General features: G+C 43.1%; 1 protein-coding gene and 1 pseudogene across 1 annotated transcript in view; one reads left to right on the top strand and one right to left on the bottom strand.

Annotated features, from left to right (window-relative positions):
- Window positions 1–23673, bottom strand: part of CHCHD6 (coiled-coil-helix-coiled-coil-helix domain containing 6) — a 495888-nt gene that overhangs the window by 105370 nt on the left and 366845 nt on the right. The window lies entirely within an intron of this gene.
- On the top strand, window positions 20605–21358 carry LOC102869647 (annotated as a pseudogene).

Raw genomic sequence — 23673 nt, 5'->3', positions numbered from 1 at the left:
AACACTAGGCCAGTGGGTAAGATCAGGAGAAATGGAAAAAGGATTGAAACTGTTAATGATTTCATCTTGCTTGGAACCACAGTCAACACCCTGGGTACCAGTAGACAGAAGATAAGGAGACATATTGCTTTGGCAGGTCCACCATCAGGGACCTCTCCAAAAGACTGAAGAGGAGTGGTGTCATTTTGAAAACTAAGGTGCGCCTGATTAAAAAATGATCTTTTCAATTACTGCTATGCATCTGACAGCTTTGCAATGAATAAGGATAACAGAAGAATGTATATCTTTGGGTTGTGGTGTTGGAGAAGAATGCTGAATATCTCATGAAGTGCCAAAAGAGTGAACAGGTAAGTCTTGGAAAAGGTGCAGCCAGAGTGCTGCTTAGAGGCAAAGAGACAGCAAAGCTTCATCTTTCATTCTTTAACATGTTGCTAAGAGAGGCTATTCTTTGGAAAAGAATATCATGCTTACAACGGTGGAAAGAAAGGAAGACCACCATCAAGAGAGACTGAGACAGTGACTGCAGCAGGGGGCTCAGGTAGTATGAGAGATGGTAAGGATGGCACAGGATAGGACAGGATTCAGATCTGTTGATCACAGGGTTGCTATGAGTCATAACTGACTCAGTGGCACCTAACAACAACAACAACACACAGATAAAAACATCTGATAAACATTTAAGGCCAAAAAGAGAAAAACTTTATTTAAGTTATAATTAAAAACAAAAAGTGATTTGGAACAAGTCAAGTCATTGCTGTTTGAGTCAGAACCAATTCATAGCTGACCATCCAATGGATTTTTCAGATACTATAAATTGCATGTTCTTATTATTAGGAACCACCTAGTCAGAACCATCTGACTCTTGGCACCAGCTGTCAGGGAATCAAAAGAGGAACTGCACTGGGGAAAATCTGCTGCCAGGGACCTCCCCAGAGTACTGAAAAGCACTAATGTCAATCAAGAGACAAAGGTGTGCCTGATGATTCAGTCATAGTCTTTGCTATTACTTGCTATTCATCAGAGAGCTGGACAATGACTAGGGATGACAGAATAAGAATCAATGCCTTCAAATTGTGGTGCTGGAATACAGTCTTGAACATATCATTGACTGGCAAAAACAAATAAGGTCTGCCTTAGAAAGGGTGAAACCAAGTTTCTCCTCAGAGGTTAGGATTTTTATTGAAGCTCAGTCTCACTTACTTTGAGCATGTGGCAGGAGGGAAGGACATCATGCTCAGAAAGGTAGAGGGACAATGCAGGAGAGGAAGGCCCTGGATGATATGGATTGATACAGTAACTGGGGTAATGGGGGTAGTCAGTGAGACTGGCTCAGGACAGGGTACGTTTCAGAGCTGTTTTACATAGGGTCGCTACAAGTCGCAGGTAACTTGGTGGCACAAAAACAAGTCAGAACCAATTCATAGCTGACTTTCTGGCAGGTTTTCAGAAGCAGGAGAAGACTGTCTAAAAAGTTTTCTCCCCTAGAGCAGCTAGGGTATTTGAACCATGTACCTTTGCATTGGCACTATAATTCCTTACCACTAAGCCACCAGAGCTTCCTATAAATCACATGGGAGATTACTCATTTTTCTCCTGTGAAGTGGCCGGTGGTTTTGAACTACCAGAGAGTGATGGCTTTGAGGGAAGCAGCACAGCTCCCTAGACAGTCACAGCTCTGGTACTGGAAAAGTAAATTTTACCTACCCAGGTTGCAAGCCTATGAACTGGAATGGGATTTCTTGGAAGCCACTGGAAGCCTGAGAGTTGGCGTTAAACTAGAAAGGGAGGTAGAGAACTTTAAATAGCTGATAAGTATAGAACTACATTTAACGTAGATCCTCAGAATCTGTGTGAGGGTAGACAGGAAGTGAATTCAATGGTGTGCTTGGAGTAAACAAGATTGACAAGGTAATCTACCACCTTAATCATTCCATTGGCAAGATGTGGTGAGAGGGGAGCTGAGTGGCTGGCAGCTTAACTGCTTTAACACAAATGCTGGGCAACCAGCCACAGCTCACAAGCTGCTGGTAAATTGGTTTTTGCCTTTACAAAAATATATTTTAAATAGTTTGAAAACAAAATGCATAGCACAATAGAAAGCAAAAAAGACTGGGGGGTGTGGAATAAAAATGATGTGAATTTTAGTCCTAGTTGTGCTACTTACTGGTGCTATGACCTTGAATAAAACATAGAGAATCCCGCCCCTGAGAACTGCTATGGTTCTCCACAATAAACAACACAGTGACAAACCTCCATCCCGAAGCTGTGAGCTCTCTGGGGTGAGGCATTGTGGGGTTGAATAATGAACAAGGATGAGATCATAAAGGCACATGGCAGGCCTCTCAGTGCATTAGGTCTTCAGGACCTCTAAGGTTTTTGTTGTTGTTTTTTTTTTTTTTTAGGACCTCTAAGTTTTGACCACTGAGAAGTAGAGAGGCATTGCTATTCTTTACACCAATGTCACGTTTTGCTTCCAGATGAAATGCAGAGGTAAGCCTTTGGAGGAGGCCCCGCTTCTGTAGCCAACCACAGCATCCTGAGCAGGTTCTCAGTCCCTCTTGGAAAAATCCCATGATAGCTCCCCAAGGTTAAGAGGGCACAGTTTTGGACGTTCTGTTTCTCAGGAACCGTGGAGCAGAAAGCTAGTTTTCACAGTCAAAGTTGAAAGCTAGCTTTTGACGGTCAGTCTTGGGCAGTGTGGCAGAACACAGTCTTGTCATCCAAAGGATGCATCAGGGACAAGTAACCTCAGCATCACCAGAAAGCTTATACAGACTGTCTTGGCCCCACCCAGACCTATTTCTTTGCAAACCGTCTCTTTACTAAGCTTCTCAAGTGCTTTATATGCGTGCTGGCATTTAAGATGCACTTGTGTGTAGAATGCAGTCCTCCCTTGTGTTTTAACAGCAGTGTATTTTCTTTTTAAATATTTAAACACTATTTGATGAGATCTGCTCTAATTCACCACAGTCCTCATCTATTCCTGCAACTTCATGTAGTCAGAACTTTTTCTATCCCTGGAGATGGCTGTGTATGACCCTTGATGTCCCTTGGCTTCCAGAACAATGATTCTCAGACCTCACAGCACGTCAGAGTTACCTGGGTAACTTTCAGAAGTTGTGGCTGAGTCCATTCTTAGAGATTCTAATTTAATTTAATCAGCCTAGACATTTGAATTGTTTTTTTTAAAGCTGCCCAAATGGAAAGATCCAGTGCGAAAAACAATGTATATGAACTTTCTAAGTAAACCAGTACAAAACAAAAAAAAAATTTTTTTAAAAGAACAATAAAGGGGAAAAAAGCTCCCCAAATGATTCTAAATCTCAGCTATAGCTGACAACTATCTGTAAATTTAGGAAAATCTGAGCTGGAGATCTGAGTTTTTGTGTCTTTTAGGTAGGTTAATTGGTCTTTCTGTGCCTCATTTATTGTTGTTGTTATGTGCCGTCGAGTTGCCTGTGATTCACCGCAATGTATAGCAGCCCTAAACCCTGATCTATCTTGTGCCAATCTTACTGTCTCTGACACACCTACTCCCATTATCCCAGATACTGAATCAATCCATCTCATCCAGGGGCTTCCTCTCCTGTGTTGTCCCTCCACCCTTCCAAGCATGACGTCCTTCTCCTTGCTACGTGTCCAAAGTATGTCAGATGAAGCTTCAAAATCCTTGCCTCTAAGGTGTAGCCTAGTTTAACCCTCTCTAGAACAAACTGGTTCATACTCTTAGCAGTCCATGGTATATTCAATACTCTTCTCCAGAACCATAGCTCAAAGGCATCAGTTCTCCTATCATCCCTAGTCATCATCCAGCTCTCTGATGGACAGCAAGTGATTGAAAAGACCATGGCCTGTATCAGGTACACCTTAGTCTACAGAATGTCATCACTGCTTTTCAGTACTTTGGAGAGGTCTCTGACAGCAGACTTTCCCAATGCAAAATTCGTCTTTCAATTTTCTGGCTGCTGGTGCCAAGAGTGTTGACTGTGGAGTCAAGTAAACTAAAGCTGTTAACAATCTCAATCTCTTCACCATCCATCATGATGTTGCCAATCAGCCTAGTGGTGAGAATCTTTGTTTTCTTAATATTGACCTTTAATCCATATTGAAGGCTGCAGTCTTTGACCTTCTGTAGCAAGCACTTCAGGTCCTCCTCAGTTTCAGCAAGCAGGGTGTGTCATCTGCATAATGCAGATTGTTGATTAGTCTACCTCCAATCCTGATGTCACATTTCTCCTCATAGAGCCCAGCCTCCTGGATAATCTGTTCTGCATACAGGTTGAAAAGTTATGGAGATAGGACACATCCCTGGAGTACACCCCTCCCAATTTTGAACTAAGCAGTGTTTCCTTGCTCTGTTCTGATGACTGCCTCCTGGTCCGAGTATAGGTTTCGCATAAGCACAATTAAGTGTTCAGGGATTCCCATTCTTTTCAGAGTTAATCAGGGTAAAACTACCTGGTAAGACTGGCCCCTCCCTTAAAGGAATGTTGTGGAAAATTTGGTGAAATATCTATGGTAGCAGTACACATTTAATGAGTGCCAGTTGCTCCTGCACATTTCCACTCATGTGGGCACAGGGAATGGAGTGATGGTGGTGCAGTGGTTACAGGACCAAGTTGCTAACAGAAAGATCAGTAATTTGAACCTATCAGTCCTTTCTTCGGAGAGAGATAGTGGCAGCCTGCCTCCATGGAGTACGTGCCTTGGGAACATCATGGAGTAGTTCTATTCTGACAGGTCGCTATTAAGTGGAACAGGCTTGATGGGTTTGGTTGGTCATAGAGAAAATGATGACTCTCTGGTTATCATGCTGCCACTGAGTCTTCTATTACTAGCACTCCATAGTCTTCAATTTTTATGCATAAAACATAGTTTCAACTTTTTCCCAAATTTTGATTGTATTCTTTTGAAAGTATCCCAGTGAGACATAATTACAAGAAGTCCAACCATGAAAACTCTCTCATTCAGATTGACCTGTATGAAGATAGTCTCCAAATTGTATTAGCTTTGGGGATGATTTCATTTGCGCTGATTCAGTTGGTGACCTCTACAGTAGGTGATCCTTCGCCCGCTTTCCATCAGCACATAAAAGAATCTACGTGACTCTAGGGAAATAAGCTTCACAGGTCTGCACCTAGTGTATGACCAACAGCAGAGCAACCAGTGAATTCCCCTGGCCTGGCCACAGGACTGGAGAGTGATTGTAGCCAGTGCACGAGGACTGCTGGGACTTCTATGACCCAGAGAATGCTCAGAAGAGGGCAAATTCAAGAGCATTCTACAAGGACAGAGGGAGAGTTTCTGGTTAAAGTCCACCACTAAAGCTGTCTCATTCTCTCCTGTTACATGTACTAACTTAGCTCTTTATAGTTAAGAGTTTGGGATTTTGTTCCTTGTTGAAAAGATATATACATCACTACCATTCTGTCACCAGTAAGCTGGACCAGCAAGTGTAAGTGCTGTGCTGGGTAATTTCCAAACAGTATCTCATTTAATCCTCATAACATTTGAAAGGTAGGTGTCTTACAGATTTTATAGGTTGTGAAAAACGGGCCCAGGAAGGTCAACTGATTGCCAAGGTCAGAGAGGCAGGAAGTGAGGAAGCTGGAATTTAAATAAGGTCTTTCTGATTACCACAGAGGACTTGAACTAGAAGTTTTGGGGAATAGAGTTAAAAAGCTCAGCATTTGTTCCTGTCAAATTTTATCTTGGCCTTGAATTTGATAGGTTATGGTGAGATCGCTAGAGACTGATTTACCAGTGTAAGTGATAGTCAGGACACTGTTGGTTTTAAGTAATAGAAAATTAAGCTTAAAGTGGTCTAAAGAACTAAAGGAAATGAATGACTCACGTAACTCCTTAGGTCCAGGGGTGCTTTGGGTAAGACTCATTCTGTCCTCTTTAGTTTGTTTTTTGCAAGCCTGGCTCTCCTTATTACTGTTGAGCCGCCTGCCAGCAGCTCTGGAGGTGCAGGTAGGAGATGAGGCTTCCTTGTTCACGAATTGCAGGAAAACAGAATATCCTTTCAGGATGCTATGGAAGCAAACTACTACCAACAGGAAAGGTGAGCGGATAAAAAAATAAACAAAGCACTTTCTAAAGCCCAGACTTTTTGCTGAGGTTCCCAAAACTCTACTGTTCTGACAGTAATTGGTTCCAATCATATGATCTGAATGGGTTTAATCACAAAACACCATCACTACGGCCAGGAGGATGAGATGTGTAGTTTAATGGAAGCTAAGCAGGTGAAAAATTAAGGTTGGGTAAGTCTGCTGTTAGGGACCTCTCCAAAGTGCTGAAGAGCAATGGTATCTCTTTGGAGACTAAGGTGCGTCTGACACAGGCCATGGTCTTTGCAATCATCTGTTATGCATCAGAGAGTTGGACAATGACCAAGGAGGATAGAAGGAGAATTGATGCCTTTGAGCTGTGGTGCTGGAGAAGAGTATTGAGAATACCATGGACTGCTAGGAAAAACAAACAGATTTGTCCTGGAGAGGGTTAAACCGGGTGGCTCCTTGGAGGCAAGGATTCTGAGGCTCCGTCTAACATACTTTGGACATGTTGTGAGGAGAGACCAGTCCTTGGAGAGGGACATCATGCTTGGGAGGGTGGAGGGACAGCGCAGGAGAAGAAGGCCCTCTGTGAGGTGGATTGATTCCGTGACTGGGATAATTGGGATGGGAGTGTCAGAGACAGTGCGATTGGCACAGGACAGAGCAGAGTTTAGGGCTGTTGTACATAGGGTCGCTATGAGTCACAGGCGACTCGACGGCACATAACAACAACAACACACTTCACTCAGAAAGGCATGAGTCATAGGGAGAGCAAAGACAGGTATACAAATGTATAGAAATGAAAAGCCAGACACTGACACCAAAAACAGGTTCTGAGTAGTCCTGAGCAGGCACTGAATGTCTTCGACAGAGGCATTTAACACATCCATTATCCATGCAATCTTTGGATAATTTGCCAACCTGAGTATATTCTTTTTATATTTTCTAGGACAAAACTTGGTCATCCTGGCATACAAGTCATGTCCTCTCAACCTACTCTCTATTCTTTTGACTACATCTGCAGGAACTCCCCTTCATAGAACTTACATGAAGCTGAAATTATTCCCTATCTGTACTCACTTTCATTTCACGCCTTGGCCAAGGCTGGCCCCTTTCCTAGAAAGTAGCCCCCCAGGGGTTCTCCTGTTTTCTCTATCAAACAGTAGGACCCCCTCCATGGGGGTCCTTTAGTTAATCCTATCAGAAAGCTGCCCCCTGCCAGACATCGTCTTAGTTTACTCTTTCAGATTCCATTTCAGTTTAATTTCCTTAGAAATTTCCCTTGGCCCCTTAGTGAAATGATCCTGTGTTCCGTAACACAGGTATTTTCACAATTACCTGTAACTATGGCAGTAAAGGGCCCACTCCACTTGCGTGTTGTGTAGTATTCCATTGTGTGAATGAACCATAACTTCTTTTTTTTTTAAATTTATTATTAATTTCCATGAAAATTTATAGAGACTTTGGATTTCCATTCATTCATTGTTGCACTTTTCTCCCCTCACAACCCTTCCCCCTAGCGCACTACCCTCTTGGAAAAGTAAAAGAAAAATTCTTCAATTGTTTTACAATCCCTCCCCCCCAGGTCTACTCTGGACTCCTGCCATGACAAAAATACCTAATCACATATCCCTCTTAAACAGTTTTCTCTCTCCTCTGTTTCAATGCAGTATACATTATTGAACCCATCTTTCTCAGTCTTCCCCCAACCTCGAGGTCAGTCCTGTTTTACAACAGTGGCACCATGCAGTATTTGTCCTTTTGTGACTGAGATACTTCACTCAGCATAATGTTCTCCAGGATTACCCATTTTGAATAATATTGTATGAGTTCCTTGTTTTTCAACGCAACATAGTATTTCATTGTGTGACTATACCACAGCTTCTCTATCCATTCGTTTGTTGATGGGCACTTATGTTGTTTCCACCCCCTTGCTATTGTGAACAAAGCCACAATAAACATGGGTGTGGAATGTACCATAACTTCTTAATCCGTTCAACTGTAGTTGGATATCTGGGCTATTTCCACGTTCTTGTGATGGTGAATAATGCTGCTATGAACACTGGTGAGCAAGTCTCCATTTGTGCCTCAGTTCTCATTTTCTCAGGGTATAGTCCAAGTAGTGGAATAGCTGGGTCATATGGAATCATACCTTTTTTTTTGGGGGGGGGGCTCGGTACAGTGTACGTTATTGATGGTACATGACAAGATGGGCTCTTCAAGTGCCTCCCCTTCCTCAGGGGGATTTGATGGAAACTTGTGTCAAGGATGTGAGATTCTCAGTGTGTGGGAGGATCAAGTTGGGGCAAGGACTTCCCAGCAGCTGAGGGTCTCTCTCTTTGTTCTAGTGCTATTGCTGGGGCTGGTGGTCCAAGGGGATCTTATTCTTTGGAGGCCATGTGAACCATCAGGTCGACCACCCGGTTGCTGTAGCCAAATTCATGGTCATACCAGGAAATGAGTTTGACAAAGTAGTCATTCAGGGAAATGCCAGCCTCAGCATCAAAGGTGGAAGAGTGGGTGTCACTGTTAAAGTCACAGGCGACAACCTGGTCTTCAGTGTATCCCAGGATGCCCTTGAGGGGCCCTTCTGATGTCTGTTTTACTAGTTTCTTGATGCCATCATATTTGGCAGCCTTCTCCAAAGGGTAGGTCAGGTCCACAACTAATACATTGGGGGTGCGGACACAGAAAGCCATGCTGGTAAGTTTCCCATTCAGTTCAAGGGTGACCATGCCCAGGGCCTTGGCAGCGCCAGTAGATGCAGGGATAATGTTCTGGGCAACTCGATGGCCATCATGCCACAGCTTTCCATAGGGGCCAGCCACAGTCTTCTGGGTGGCAGTGATGGCATGGACCGTGGTCATGAGTCACTCTAAAATGCTGAAGTTGTCAAGGATGACCTTGGCCAGGGGAGCCAAGCAGTTGGTGGTGCAGGAGGCATTGCTGACAATCTTGAGAGAGTTGTCATACTTTTCATGGTTCACGCCTATCACAAACATGGGGGTATTGGCAGAAGGAGCAGAGATGATTACCTGTTTGGCACCACCCCTCAGGTGAGTCCCAGCCTTCTCCAAGGTTGTGAAGACATCAGTGGACTCCACAACATACTCAGCACCAGCATCACCCCACTTGATGTTGGTAGGATCTCGCTCCTGCAAGAGAATGATGGCTTTCCCATTGATGACCAGCTTCCTATTCTCAGCCTCGACAGTGCCGTTGAACTTGCCATGGGTGGAATCATGTTTGAACATAAAGACCACACAGCTGAGGTCAATAAAGGGATCATTGAAGGCAACAACATCCACTTTGTTAGAGTTAAAAGCAGCCCTAGTGCTCAGGCACCCAAAACTGCAACAGAAGAGAGGGCAATCTGGATCGACGAGCAGCAGAAAACACAGGAGAAGGTGGCCATCTCTATTTATACAGAGGGGGGAGTGAGCCTGGTTGTACCATTTTACAATCCCACCAACACTGTATAAGAGTTCCTTTCTTGCCACATCTTCTCCAACATCTAGTACTTACCGCCCTGTTAAACTTTGCCACTGTTACCAGAGTGAGATGGTATCTCATTGTGGTTTTGATTTCCATCTCTCTTATTGGCAGGGATTTTGAGCATTTTTTCATGTGTCTTGTTTGCCACTCGAATGCCTTTCTCTGTAAAAATTCTTTCCATGCCTTTTGCCCATTTTGTAATTGGGTTATCCATTTTCAAAACTGGACTTCTAGCTGCAGAAAGCTGAAACAGGATCCACATCTTACATCATATACAAAAATCAACTCAAGGTGGATCAGAGACCTGGGAGTAAAGCCAAAACCATAAAGTTGTTAAGAGACAAACTGGGATCAAGCTTAGAAGTGCTCTTCCAATGTATAAAGAGACTGCCAAATACAGCCAGAAATGCACAATCTGAAAAGGATAAAATTGATGAATGGGACCTTCTAAAGATTAAATCCACGTGTGCATCAAAAACTTATCCCAACAGGGTGAAAAGAAAACTTACCGACTGGGAACAAATATTTGGTAATACCATCTCAGACAAAAGTCTCGTAACACAAGTCTACAGAATACTCCTGGGACTCCACAAGAAAAAGCTTCTCTTCATGATAGAATTTAGTGGTATCACTTAAAGTTGCTTCGGCCATTCTGACACTTTATTTAGTTTGTCCTCCTGAGGTCCTTTAACATGCTGTTTGCTCTGCCTGAGGTGTTCCTCTCTTCCAGGTCTTCTGGCTGACAGTTTAGAATTCAGCTTAGACACTCAGGTACAGAGGCCTTGAGTAGATGGCCCTAGGCTTTCTAACTTCTAGGACTGTGACTTTGAAGAAGACTCTACTTTGTAAAAAGGGCACACATGAACCACCACATGGGGTTATTATAAGGGTTATATATAAAATATGGAAAGTAATTTACAAAGAACTCATCATATTGCCCTGAGCGAATGAACTGTTAGTCCTAGGACCATGAGACCATAGTCTCCTGGGACCTCAAGGTCAATAGGCGTAACATAGTCCATTCTATATCCTACTTTTTTCACAGCTTCTCCAGTGGTTCTTTCCGCAGATGTAATCAATCTGATGCCTATGCATACCATCAGGTGAAATCCATGTATATAACCTGCATTTATGTCTCTTAAAAAATGTATTTGCCATGAATAAGTCATTGTGCAAAATTCAATCATTCTCTCTACAGCTCCATTTCTGTCACCGAGTCCATGTTTTCTGACTACTGGATCTTCTTCTCTGTTCCCAACTTTTGCATTCCAGTCACCCATTATTATCCATGAATCTTGATTGCATGTTCGATCTATCTCCGACTGTAAAAGTTGGTAGAAATCATCTATTTCCTCTTCCTTGGCTCTGGTTGTTGGTGCATATATCTGATTGATAGTTGTATTCACTGGCCTTCCTTGTATGTATATGGATATTATCCAGTCACTCACATTATTGTACTTTAAGATGGATCTAGAAATGACTTTCTTAACTATGAAAGCAACTCCATTTTTCCTCATCTTTTCATCTCCAGAGTAATATGTCCTGTTGTTGTTGCTGTTATGTGCCGTTGAGTCGTTTGTGACTCATAGCGACCCTATGTACAACAGCCCTAAACCCTCTCTATCTTGTGCCAACCGCACCGCCTCTGACACACCCCTCCTGATTACCCCAGTCACTGAATCAATCCACCTCATAGAGGGTCTTTCCCTCCTGCGCTGTCCCTCCACCCTCCCAAGCATGATGTCCCTCTCTAAGGACCTGTCCCTCCTTACAACATGCCCAAAATATGCCAGATGAAGCCCCAGAATCCTTGCCTCCAAGGAGTAGCCTGGTTTAACCCTCTCCAGGATTTTGGTTAATTAGCAACTAGGTCTTAAAAGCTTGTGAGCTTTTAAGGTACACAAATTGGCTATATAGAACAAAGATGAGAGAAGATAAGCAATGATACAACGAAGTAATTAAAAGGCCAAACAAACCAGGTGAATGGAAACTTCCATTACTCTGAGATCAGAAGAACTAGATGATGCCTGGCTACTAATGCTGACCACTCTAAAAAGAATCACAGTAGAAGGTTCTGAGTAGAGTTGGCAAAACATTTGGAAGAAAACTTAAAAACATTAAAATGGTCAGGCTTACTACTCTGAAAGAGACTGGTGGAACTGCTAAGATTATGGCCCTTAGTGACCATTGTGGCTCAACTTTCAGGTGGAATTTAACTTAACCCTGTGCTCAAGGTTCAGCCAAACAACAGACAGACCTCTAAAGCGAACTCATTTCCTATCTAAAGGGAAGCATGTGCCCAAGGGAAAATCTCAGAAGGCAAGAAGATGTAGGATAAAAAGAGTAAAAGGTGGTGGAGATCACAGTGAAAAGCACAGAGATGGACTTATTGTAATTAACACCATAAAACAAAAATGTGTAAAACAATTTGAATGGAATGGAAAAACAATTAGCTGTGTAAATGTTCACTGACATCACAATACTCCCTCCCCATTCCCCTCAAGAAAGGAGATTTGCTCTATTGAGAATGCAGGCCTGGTAGCCTAGTGGTAAGGAATTGTGGTGTTAACCCAAAGGCATGTGGGTTGAATCCACCAGCTGCTCCTCGGAAGAGAGATGGGCCACATCCTTGCATGTGATTGACTGCCTCTAGAAATCTGCTGAAGGGTCAGCTATAATGTTTGTTTAAAGATGTAACACTCTCTCCCACATCAATTTACAGCTTCACCACTCATTTAGTACATAAGAAGAAAAAGAGACTTGTTATCTACTGATATCATGACATTCTTTAATAAGAACCTTCTTTTGGACACAGTACAGATACAGATACAGATACAGATACAGAGTGATACAGAGAGGATTAATAGTTCTTGGAACTCTGACAGCTCAGATGCATTGAGATGATAGCCTGTTGAGATGGCATGTGAGCAGGGTCCAAGGCCTTTTGTGTGTGCAACACTGGAGATGACCCTATACGTAGCCACATATACAACAGCAAAATGGTTCTACTCACATCCTGCTCTGATTTCTGCACCTTTTCTTTATGTTCTCATCTGATTCTCTGCCACTTGTTTGTGGAGATGAACCATGGTAAAACAGTGCTTTAAGTCCTTATCTGTTCACTAAAAATTCAGCAGTTAGAATCCATCAGTTGTCCACAGAAAAGTGACAGTTTGCAACTGAAATGACTACACCTTTGGAAACCGTGTAGAAGCAGTTCTATTTCCTATAGAGTCTGTTACAAACTGTACATAGTTGATTCAATAAAAATGAGTGCTTGCTGAGATGGGGAGTCTATACTGACCAAGTCTCTGATAAGTTAACATTTTAAGTAGTGTGCTGGGTCAAAGAAGAAGGAAAGTGTTCAGTATGGTTAAGGATGTGTGTAAACTTGCCTATCTAGAATTCTCTGGTTTAGCAGTATAACGCAATCATTCTCTTGGTGAGACTGAATATAATCATCTCCATGATGAGATTTCTTCTGTGAGCAGCCAATCGTTTTTCAGGGAGTTTTCTTTGAGGGTATAGCCTGTATAAGAGATATAGATGGATATCTGGCAAAGCACTCTTGACTTTTACTCAATCTGGATCTTGAATCTAGTATGTCATCACTTAACCTCAGGGTCTTTGGACTTGAGCCAGCAATCTGCCAGACTGCCTTCAAAGCCCACAAATGCCTGTCAGTCCCTGCAGCTGTGTAACTCAAGAGATGCCTTTACATTGACATCTGATTTACGGACGTGTAACTCAAGAGATGCCTTTACAGTGACATCTGATTTATGGACTTGGCACTCACCAGCCTCAACATGTGAGCTATTTCCTGGAGAGAAATTTTTCTCTATGTATATTGGGTTTTAATTGTTTTTAATTGTTTTTGGTGAAACATTCTTCTAGGTTGTATAACCCTGGTATGTCCACTTGCTGTACAGAGATAACTTGTGGTTGCTGTGAAGCCGAACACTGTGACACTGATGTGTCAAATGTGAGAATGGTTACTCATGGCAGACAGTATTTGGTGGAGCTCCCCGATTAAAACAAGCTTGGAAGCAGGAATGGCATCCACTTCCACAATAGCTTGCCTCTAGAAACATGAACCTGGAGAAAGGGCTAAAGTTTACAGGAAGTATCCAGGATTTTCGTTCATAGGGTCGCTATGAGTCGCCTGTGACTCAACGGCACTTAATAGCAACAACATATTGGGTTTGTTTCTTTAGAAGACACAGCCCAAGATGGTGCTCGTTAAGATCATGGTGTAGCTTGGAAATTTATCTGTGTGGATATGAAGTGGGAAAGCAAGAGGACCCAAAAGCTTTTCACTTAGCAATGATGTTTCATGTGTCAAGGAGGTAAGAAGTCTCTCTGCCCCACTTACTAATTTCCTTTCTGAGGCCTCACTCTCCTCATCTGTGCTACACATTGGCTGCATAAGAGTAACTATGCACTGGCCCACAGTCTTCTGTAGGGTTAACTGTCCCACTCAGAGTGATGGCCTAAGAGACAAGATTTGTAGGAAATCATCCTGAACACCTTTACTCTGCTTGATATAACCAAATGGCAGCTGAGCTATGACATGATGTGGAAAACCCAAACTGAGCCAATCAGATTTTTGCTTGGGAATAAGTAGAGAAGCAAGTAGTCACTTGACCAAGAAGTCATTCAGAGAGTTCAGGGCCAAGCTGAACCAAAGCTATGTGCGAACCAAGAAAACAGAGGAGGGTATAAGGAATCTGAGCAGTAGGAGCAATCTGAACTGAGCATAAATGGAAGCAGAGACCAAGGTCCAGAGTCATTTAGGCTATTGCCAACTTTTTGCTTCCAGCCTGTGCACATCTGTAAGAAAAAAGGTCAATTTTCTTGAAGAAAAAAAACAAAAAACAAAAAAACCCAACCCAAATAAAATACTTTTCAAAGTCCCAAACAATAGAAAACACATGCCCTCCAGGTTTTTGGGGATGAAAACCTGAAGTTGCCTGCAGCAAAGAAGGACAAAATCACTTTGAATTGCCTGTTTTATATTAAAAAGTAACTTGATTTTTCATACTATTCCATAATATCAATATTTGCTTTAATATAAAAATAGCATTTCTCCCCTCCCAAGCTTCATGTAAAATTGATGCTCCAGGATGATATGACCTTTCTAGCTTGCAGTTTCTTATTTTATGCGTTGGCAAGTGAATTGGCAACTCTAGGGGGCACAAAGACCCAGTGTGTAACAAGGCAAACTAAACAGTCTCTAAGGGCTTTAGTCTCTCAGGGAGCTCTGGTGCTAAGAAGCTGTGCTACAATCCCAAAGGCACATGGTTTGAATCCACTAGCTGCTCCGTGGGAGAAGGATGAGCAATCCCTTCCTATGCGATTTGCTGGCTCCGAAAATCCAGTAGAGAGTCACCTATGAGGGGTCCAACTTGACAGCACACAAGAGAATTGAGGAGAAGGGCTGTTCCAAGGAACCCTGGTTATACAGTGGTTTAAGAATTTGGGTGCTAATTTGAAGGGCTGTTACATAGTTTAAGCCAAAATGCTTAGTCCATGTAAATAACTGCTGTTAGGCACTTCAGAAGTAAGCAGTTCTATCTTCTGCTCCATCTCCAGTGTGGGTGCTTATGCTGCCATACTATATAGCTCCTTAGAGTGTATGTATAGCCTGGGTGTGCCGTAGATTCAAGGATATTGAGACTTTGCCTCTTATGTGACAAACTAGGCATGTTAGCAGAAGAGGCCAGTCATTGGGAAAAGAAATCATGCTTGGAAAAGTAGAGGGTCAATGAAGGAGAGGAAGTCCCTCAGTGTGACAAACTGACACAATGGCTGTGACACTGTGACACAGAATAAGCCTTGCTGTAATACCTAACTAGAACTATAGACGAATAAACCAAACATCTTGTGACTCTAAGAATCTAGATGTCTTAGGACATCTTCATAAATGATGGGTAGTTTGGACTGAGTCCAAATTCGGCATGCCAGGTCTATGGGAAGACCCTTCCCCTTGTCAGTCCTACAGCAGAGTCTTTGTGTCCTGTAGCATCTAACTTGGGTGGACTAGTTTGTAGGGAGTTACCCTGCCTACCCAAAGCTGTTGCCTCTCTACTGACTTGAATATACCACCGGCTCAGGGTGAGAAAGATGAGCAACCTCCTCTTGTGAGATGTACAGCTTTGGAAACTCACCAGAGGGTCAGCTACGAGTTTGAGTTTTTTGAGGCTGGAAAAGAAGAAATCTCTGTTAAAGCCATACTCTTGTGGTATCTGTGTTACAGCAGCACTAGATAAGAAAGATACCTTCTCCAGCAAATGACATCTTAGAATGATGAATGTAGAGGATGCTGCTGATAATATACGGCTGGCCTGTAATGGTCATTCCAATCTGTCATCCTGTGTATCTGGGCACTCATGAAGCACTTCCTGCTAAAGAGCTCTCAGAGGAATTTTTTCCTTTCACTAACTCACTGTGCCCTCTGGCAAGCTACCTCGCCTCTCCAGGTTCTAGCAAAATGAGGCAATTAAATCACACTGATTTGAAGGTTCTTTCTAGCATGAAGAATCTATGATTTTTAACTATGCAACCATTAACAAGGAGAAAGGTTTATATAAAGTGAGAGAGAAAAAGCATTCCAAGACATACTATTATGTAGGGGGGGGGGGAAACACCCACCAAAAAACAAGCTGCAGAACAATATGGTATGATTTCACTTTGGTAAGATATATGCTTAGATCTGAATTAAAATTTTCTGAAAATATACACAAAAAAGTGTTAACAAGTGGCTACTCTCTGGCAGGTAGGTTTAGAATTGGCCAGAAAGATGTGTTTACTTTTACACTGTCCTAAATAATTCACCACATACATAGATGACTTTTTAAATTAAGTAAATGAGTGAGTGAGTGAGACAGTGTCCATCACTCCATGGCCCTCTGCAGAGAGGCTGGCCAACCCTCCCCTATGTGTTGACCATGTTGGGATAAAAGCTGTAGTCCTGCTTCTGCTCTTATTGAACCTGATCTGTTCTGTTCAGCCCACATAACCATCTTGGAGAACAACTCACAAAAATTCCTCCTTAGTTCGTTGATCTAGTAAGATCATTAGTATCTCCCTTAAGTGGCCATTACCACTTCCTGAACTAACTTCTGGTTCCACTGTGGTGGTTTTTGTTATGTACCAAGTACAGGAGAGAAAGACCCTCTATGAGATAGATTGATTCAGTTACTGAGGTATTGGGGATAGGCGTGTCAGAGACAATAAGATTGGCAAGGGATAGGGTCGTCAAGTAGCAGGTGACTTGATGGGACATAACAAAAACAACAACAACCACCACAACCATAGAGTTGGAACTGAACCATTGCTGACCATCCAGTGGGTTGTTAGAGGTTGTAAATCACACTGTTCATATTTCTCCTGTAGAGCAGCTGGTGGAGTCGAACCACATGCCTCTGCATTGGCAGCACAATTCCTCACTACTAATCCAAAAACGACTGGAACAGCACATCAGCAGAGAACTGCCAGAAGTCCAGGGTGGGTTTAGAAGGGGTTGTGGTATTAGGAATATTGTAGCTAATGTTAGATGGATCTTAGCTAAAAGCAGAGAATACCAGAAGAATGTCTATCTGTGTTTCATTGATTTTGCAAAGGCATTTGACTGTGTGGATCATAACAAACTGTGGCTGACTGAGAAGAATGGGAATCCCAGAACACTTGATCGTTCTATACTATACTTGGACCAAGAGGCAGTCGTCAGAACAGAGCAGGGAAACACTACATGGTTTAAAATTGTGAAGGGCGTATGCCAGGGATATGTCCTGTCTCCATACCTTTTCAACCTGTATGCAGAACAGATTATCCAGGAGGCTGGCTCTATGAGGAGAAATGTGGGCTCAGGATTGGTGGAAGATCTGTTAACAATCTGCGTTATGCAGATGAAACAACCCTGCTTGCTGAAACTGAGGAGGACCTGATGCACTTGCTGCTGAGGGTCAAGGTCTGCAGCCTTCAGTATGATTGAAGCTCAATTTCAAGAAGACAAAGATTCTCACCATTGGTCCAACTGGCAGCATCGGGATGGATGGTGAAGAGATTGTTAATAGCTTTAATCTGCTTGGCTCCACGGTCAAAACTCTAGGCACCAGTAGCCAGGAAATAAAAAAACATACTACAATGGGAAAGTCGGCTGTAAGAGACCTCTCCAGGGTACTGAAGAGCAATGGTGTCACTCTGGAGACTAAGGTACATCTGATTCAGGCTATGGTCTTTGCAATCACTTGTTATGCATCAAAGAGTTGGACAATGACTAGGGAGGATAGAAGGAGAATTGATGCCTTTGAGCTGTGGTGCTGGAGAAGAGTATTGAATGTACCACGGACTGCCAAGAAAACAAACAGATTTATCCTGGAGAGGGTTAGACCAGGCTGCTCCTTAGAGGCAAGGATTTTGGGGCTTCGTCTGACATACTTTGGACATGTTGTAAGGAGGGACAGGTCCCTGGAGAGGGACATCATGCTTGGGAGAGTGGAGGGACAGTGCAGAAGGGGAAGGCCCTCTATGAGGTGGATTGATTCAGTGACTGGGGTAATCGGGATGGGTGTGTCAGAGGCAATGTGATTGGCACAGGACAGAGCAGGGTTTAGGGCTATTGTACATAGGGTCGCTATGAGTCGCAAGCGACTCGAAGGCACATAACAACAACAATTCATCCGAGTCCCCTCTGGGCTGCTTAGTGAGCACAAACTCCTCCACAACCAGGCTCTCTCAGCTACAAATTTCCTTCCTTTAAGAGACATTCATTGTGGTCCCGAATACTGTGCTAAGGACACAGGCCATAGGGACAGGGAATGAGACCTTGAGAAGCTTGAACAGAATGAAATACTCACTTCTATCTTTCAAAGGGAGCACAAACTAACCTGATCCCCGACACAACATCCACCCTCTATTTCCTGCTCTTGTTTCCCACCATGATTAATGTTGATCTTTTGTCTCACACTGGCTACTCATGATCCTTAACCAGCCCAGGAGGAGACAAAAGGTCACGGGTTCATTTCCATGACTGCTGGTGGCCCTCAACAGACCCTTAGCTCCTGTTAAGTGCTTAGTAAAGGCTAGCTTCTGATGGGAGCCATTTCTTTGCATCTTCATTTTAATGTTATATCTAAGGAAAACATACAAACTTGTGGCTTTAACCAAGTACAAAGGAGATGGGAGACACTGGGGGTCTCCATATTGGAGGCACTGCCATGGTGCAGCTCTTCTTCGGTTTGAGGAAGGACAACCACAAAGGTGAGAGTAACATAGAAACATGTAACAACTAGGTTCAGCCGCCCCAACACCCATTGGCCAGTGAGGGGTGTCTTGCCAGCACCCTGAGTACAGTAGTCAATTATCTGACAGTACTGTCTGGGGCTTAGACAGCGTCTCACAGCCAGGCACCTCTTCCTTGTGCCACTAAGGGCACAGAGCTACCAGGGCAAATTCATCTCTCTGTCCACACCAGGCAAGGCAGTCTTCTCTCTCATAGCTCTTACAGTACCTGTTTGTTGGGTCGCCTCTCCTCCGTCCTCTGAGCAGAGCAGCACAAGATATCCAGAACAATCATTACCTTCTCTCTGCTGAGATGGGGTTCAAAAAGTCTCACCCATACTACACGCCATGCTTTAAATCTTCTCTCTGTAGGGGAGCTCAGGGTCTGTCCCTACACAGTTTGCTGTCAACTCTGGAGATTTCATCCTTGGACTAATTTCCCTACAGAGTCACCCTCTTCCAATCTGAATTCTGCTGTAATACACTGTTATCATTTTATTATTACTTTTGTTAATAATAATAATAATAAGGAGCCTAGGCTCACCAGATTAATAGTCTTTATAGCAATTCCTAGGCAAGAAATGGAAAATATTAGACATACTCAACAACTAGCTTGCCCTCATCCATGGCAGAGCAGAGCCATAAAAGCACCGTCGTCAGTTTCCAGAAGATTACACCATGACTGAGACTATGAATGAGTTACTTAATACCTCAATAACAGAAAATGAAAGTAAAAAACTCCTTTATCCAGGAACCCAAAAGATGATATATGGCTCTATTTGGACCTCAGAGATCTTTCAGTTAAAAACAAATCAGCTGAAGAGACTTTCAGGAAGTAAGGTTATTTGAGAGAAAGAAAATCTCTCCCAATCAGTACTTTAACCAAGATAAACAAGAAGCGAAACAGAAGTGTCAAGGGTAGGGATAGACCCTTAGAATGACATAATTAGGAACAAGTTCATTTCTAGGTCTCAAATATAAGAGGAAAAGACTATTGAAGAGCTCCAAAGAGAGTGTCAATTTAATAGGCATTTCTAAAAATATGTCTCATGTAGAAGAAACACTGAAAAGAAAGCCTGGAATCTGAAGAAGGGAAGTATGGACACCATCTTCAAATATCATAAAAGCTGTATATGGGTAAAGGACAGATTTAAGAATCTCTAGGGAGCAGTTTGGTTTTTTAAAAAATAAAATTTTTATTTTACACTTGTTTACTTACAAAGTTTGTATACATATTTTTTTTCCCTTTTTCTTCCCCATCCTTGCCTCCACTCATCAAATTCTGTGACTTATGAATAAGCACCCTCTAACCCCACCCCTTGGCTCCCCTCCCCACCTTGGATCCTTATACACATTCTACAACAATGGTCTTATACATCATTTGTCTTTATGGGACTGAGTTAGTTCACTTAGCATAATGTTCTCCATTCCCTCCCAAGTTAGGTAGTGATTTACAAAATCATCGCTCCTGTGAGTTGCATAGTATTCCACCGTGTGAATGTACTATAATTTCTCTATTCCATTGTGGTTGGATATTTGGGCTGCTTCCATGTTCTTGCAATGGTAAGAATACTGTTATAAATACTGGTGTACAAGTTTTTGTTTGTATCTTAGTTCTCATTTTGTCAGGCTACATTCCAAGCAGTGGAATAGCTGGGTCATATGGAATTTCTATGTTCAGCTTTTTGAGGGGGAAAAAAACTGCCTTCCAGAATAGTTGTACCATTTTACAATCCCACCAACAATGTATAAGAGTTGCTATCTCAAGATGGTCTTCACAGAGCCGCCGTGCTCTCCTGCTTCAACAGTGCTTGAACGGAACCAGGCACTCACCTGCATCTCCCCTCGCTGGTCATTTCCAGCCAGTCCTCCCCCACCTCCTCACACCAGCACCCCTGAACACCCCAAGGTCCTCGTCTCTGCTCCAGAGCCGTGCAGCTGCTGCCTCTCTGCCACCGCCGCCATGACCGTGTCCCCTTCGCAGGTGCACCAGAACTACAACCAGGACCCAGAGGCCGCCATCAACAGCCAGATCAACCTGGAGCTCTATGCCTCCTATGTCTACCTGTCCGTGTCTTACTACTTCAACCGTGATGATGTGGCTTTGAAGAATTTTGCCTAATATTTCCTCCACCAATCCCACGAGGAGAGGGAACATGCTGAGATACTGACGAAACTGCAGAATCAGCGAGGTGGTCTCATCTTCCTTCAGGACATCAAGAAACCAGGCCTGGATGACCGGGAGAGTGGTCTGAATGCAATGGAATGTGCACTACACCTGGAGAAAAGTGTGAATCAGTCCCTACTGGAACTACACAAACTGGCCATGACAAGAATGACCCTCATTTGTGTGACTTCATTGAGGCACATTACCCGGAAGAGTTGATGAAATCCATCAAACAACTGGGGACTACATAACCGTCTTTCGCAAGATGGGCGCCCCAGACTCGAGCCTGGCAGAGTACCTCTTTGACAAGCACACGCTGGGAGACAATGACGGTAAGAGCCGAGCGAAGATTTAGCCCTGCTTCCCCACAGCCACAGGGGTGACTCCGTGGTCACAACCAGACCACCTGCATGTCTTGTTTATTTTACCTTTTCTGTAAGTTGTACCAAAACACCCACTTACGTTCTTTCATTTGTACCATTCCTTCAGATAGTCCTTTGGTACCCAGCTGTTGTAGTGGAGATCTTGGTGGGCCAGAAGTCTGTCTAAGCCATCTAGGCTAAATTCTTTAATCATCACAGTGTCTGCTTCAGTCACATTTAATAAAATGAAACTTATAAGAAAGAAAAAAAAGAGTTGCTATCTCACCACATGCTCTCCAACATTTATTATTTGCTACCCAGATAAATACCAGAAGAATGTCTATCAGTGTTTCATTGATTATGCAAAGGCATTTGACTGTGTGGATCATAACAAACTGTGGCTGACTCTGAGAAGAATGGGAATCCAAGAACATTTAATTGTGCTAATATGAAACCTATACTTGGACCAAGAGGCAGTAGTCAGAACAGAGCAGGGTAACACTGCATGGTTCAAAATTGGGAAGGGTGTACGCCAGGGATGCATCCTGTCTCCATACCTTTTCAACATGTATGCAGAGCAGATTATCCGAGAGGCTGGGCTCTATGAGGAGAATTGTGGCATCAGGATTGGTGAAGGTCTATTAACAATCTCCATTATGCAGATGACACAACCCTGCTTGCTGAAACTGAGGAGGACCTCATGCACTTGCTGCGAAGGGTCAAGAACTGCAGCCTTCAGTATGGACTGAGGCTCAATGTCAAGAAGACAAAGATTCTCACCACTGGACCAATTGGCAGCGTCAGGATGGAGGACGAAGAGATTGAGATTGTTCACAGCTTCAGTTTGCTCAGCTCCATGGTCAACACTCTTGGCACCAGCAGTCAGGAAATCAAAAAGCATATCATGATGGGAAAGTCTGCTGTTAGGGACCTCTCTAAAGTACTCAGGAGCAACAGTGTCTCTCTGGAGACTAAGGTGCGCCTGATACAGGCCATGGTCTTTGCAATTGCTTGTTATGCATCAGAGAGTTGGACAATAACTAGGGAGGACAGAAGGAGAGTGGATGCTTTTGAGCTGTGGTGCTGGAGAAGGGTACTGAATGTACCCTGGACTGCCAGGAAAACAAACAAATCCATCTTGGAGAGGATTAAACCAAGCTACTCCTTGGAGGCAAGGATCCTGGGGCTTCGTCTGACATACTTTGGACATGTTGCCAGGAGGGACGGGTCCTTGGAGAGGGACATCATGCTTGGGAGGCCTGAGGGACAACGCAGGAGGGGAAGACCCTCTATGAGATGGATTGATTCGGTGACTGGGGTAATCGGGATGGGTGTGTCAGAGGCAGTGTGGTTGGCGCAGGATAGAGCAGGGTTTAGGGCTGTTGTGCATAGGGTCGCTATGAGTCGGAAACGACTCGACGGCACATAACAACAACAACCCAGATAAACTTTGCCACTGCTACTGTTCACTAGTTATTTCTTCATGTGTTTGTTAGCCATTCAAATGTCCTCCTTTGTGAAAAGTCTTTCCATATCTCTTTCCCATTTTGTAACTGGATTATCAGTCTTTTTCTCCTGAAGACCCAGGAGTATTTTGTCAACTTTTATTATGAGACCCTTATCTGAGATGATATTGCCAAATGTTTGTTCCCAGTCAGTAGGTTTTCTTTTCACCCTGTTGGAAAAAGGTTTTTGATAAGCACAGAGATTTAAACTTTAGAAGACCACTTTCATCAGTTTTAGCCTTTTCAGAGTGTGCATTTCTGACTGTATTTCGCAGTCTCTTTATACCATAGACTAAGTTTTCTAAACTTGATCCCAGTTTGTTTCTTATGAAGTTTATGGTTTGGGGCTTTATAACTCCCAGGTCTCTGATCTATCTTGAGTTGATTTATGTATATGGTGTGAGGTGTGGATCCTGTTTTCAGCTTTCTGCAGGTAGCAGTCCAGTTTTGCCAGCACCATTTGTTGAAGAGGTTGTCATTTCCCCATTTGAGAGATTTTGTTTCCTTGTTGAATATCAGCTAACCATAGATGGATGGCTCCACTTCTGGGTTTTCAATTCTACTCCACAGTCTATGTACCTGTCATTTTACCAGTACCATGCTGTTTGGGTTACTACAGTTGTGTTTTTGAGGTTAGGGAGTGCTATGTCTCCCACTTCATTTTTGTTTTTCAGAAGTGCTTTGCTTATTTAGGTTCTCTTTCTTCTCCAAATAAACTTGACAGTTTCCCTTTCAGTCTCCTTGAAAAATGAATTTGGTATCTGTATTGAGACTGCATTGAACAAGTAGATTGCTTTTGTTAG

Source organism: Elephantulus edwardii, unplaced genomic scaffold (assembly GCF_000299155.1).
Source record: "Elephantulus edwardii isolate Elephantulus edwardi_28Jun2011 unplaced genomic scaffold, EleEdw1.0 scaffold00161, whole genome shotgun sequence".
NCBI classification, from domain to species: domain Eukaryota; kingdom Metazoa; phylum Chordata; class Mammalia; order Macroscelidea; family Macroscelididae; genus Elephantulus; species Elephantulus edwardii.
This window is presented reverse-complemented; position numbering and strand designations above follow the sequence as displayed.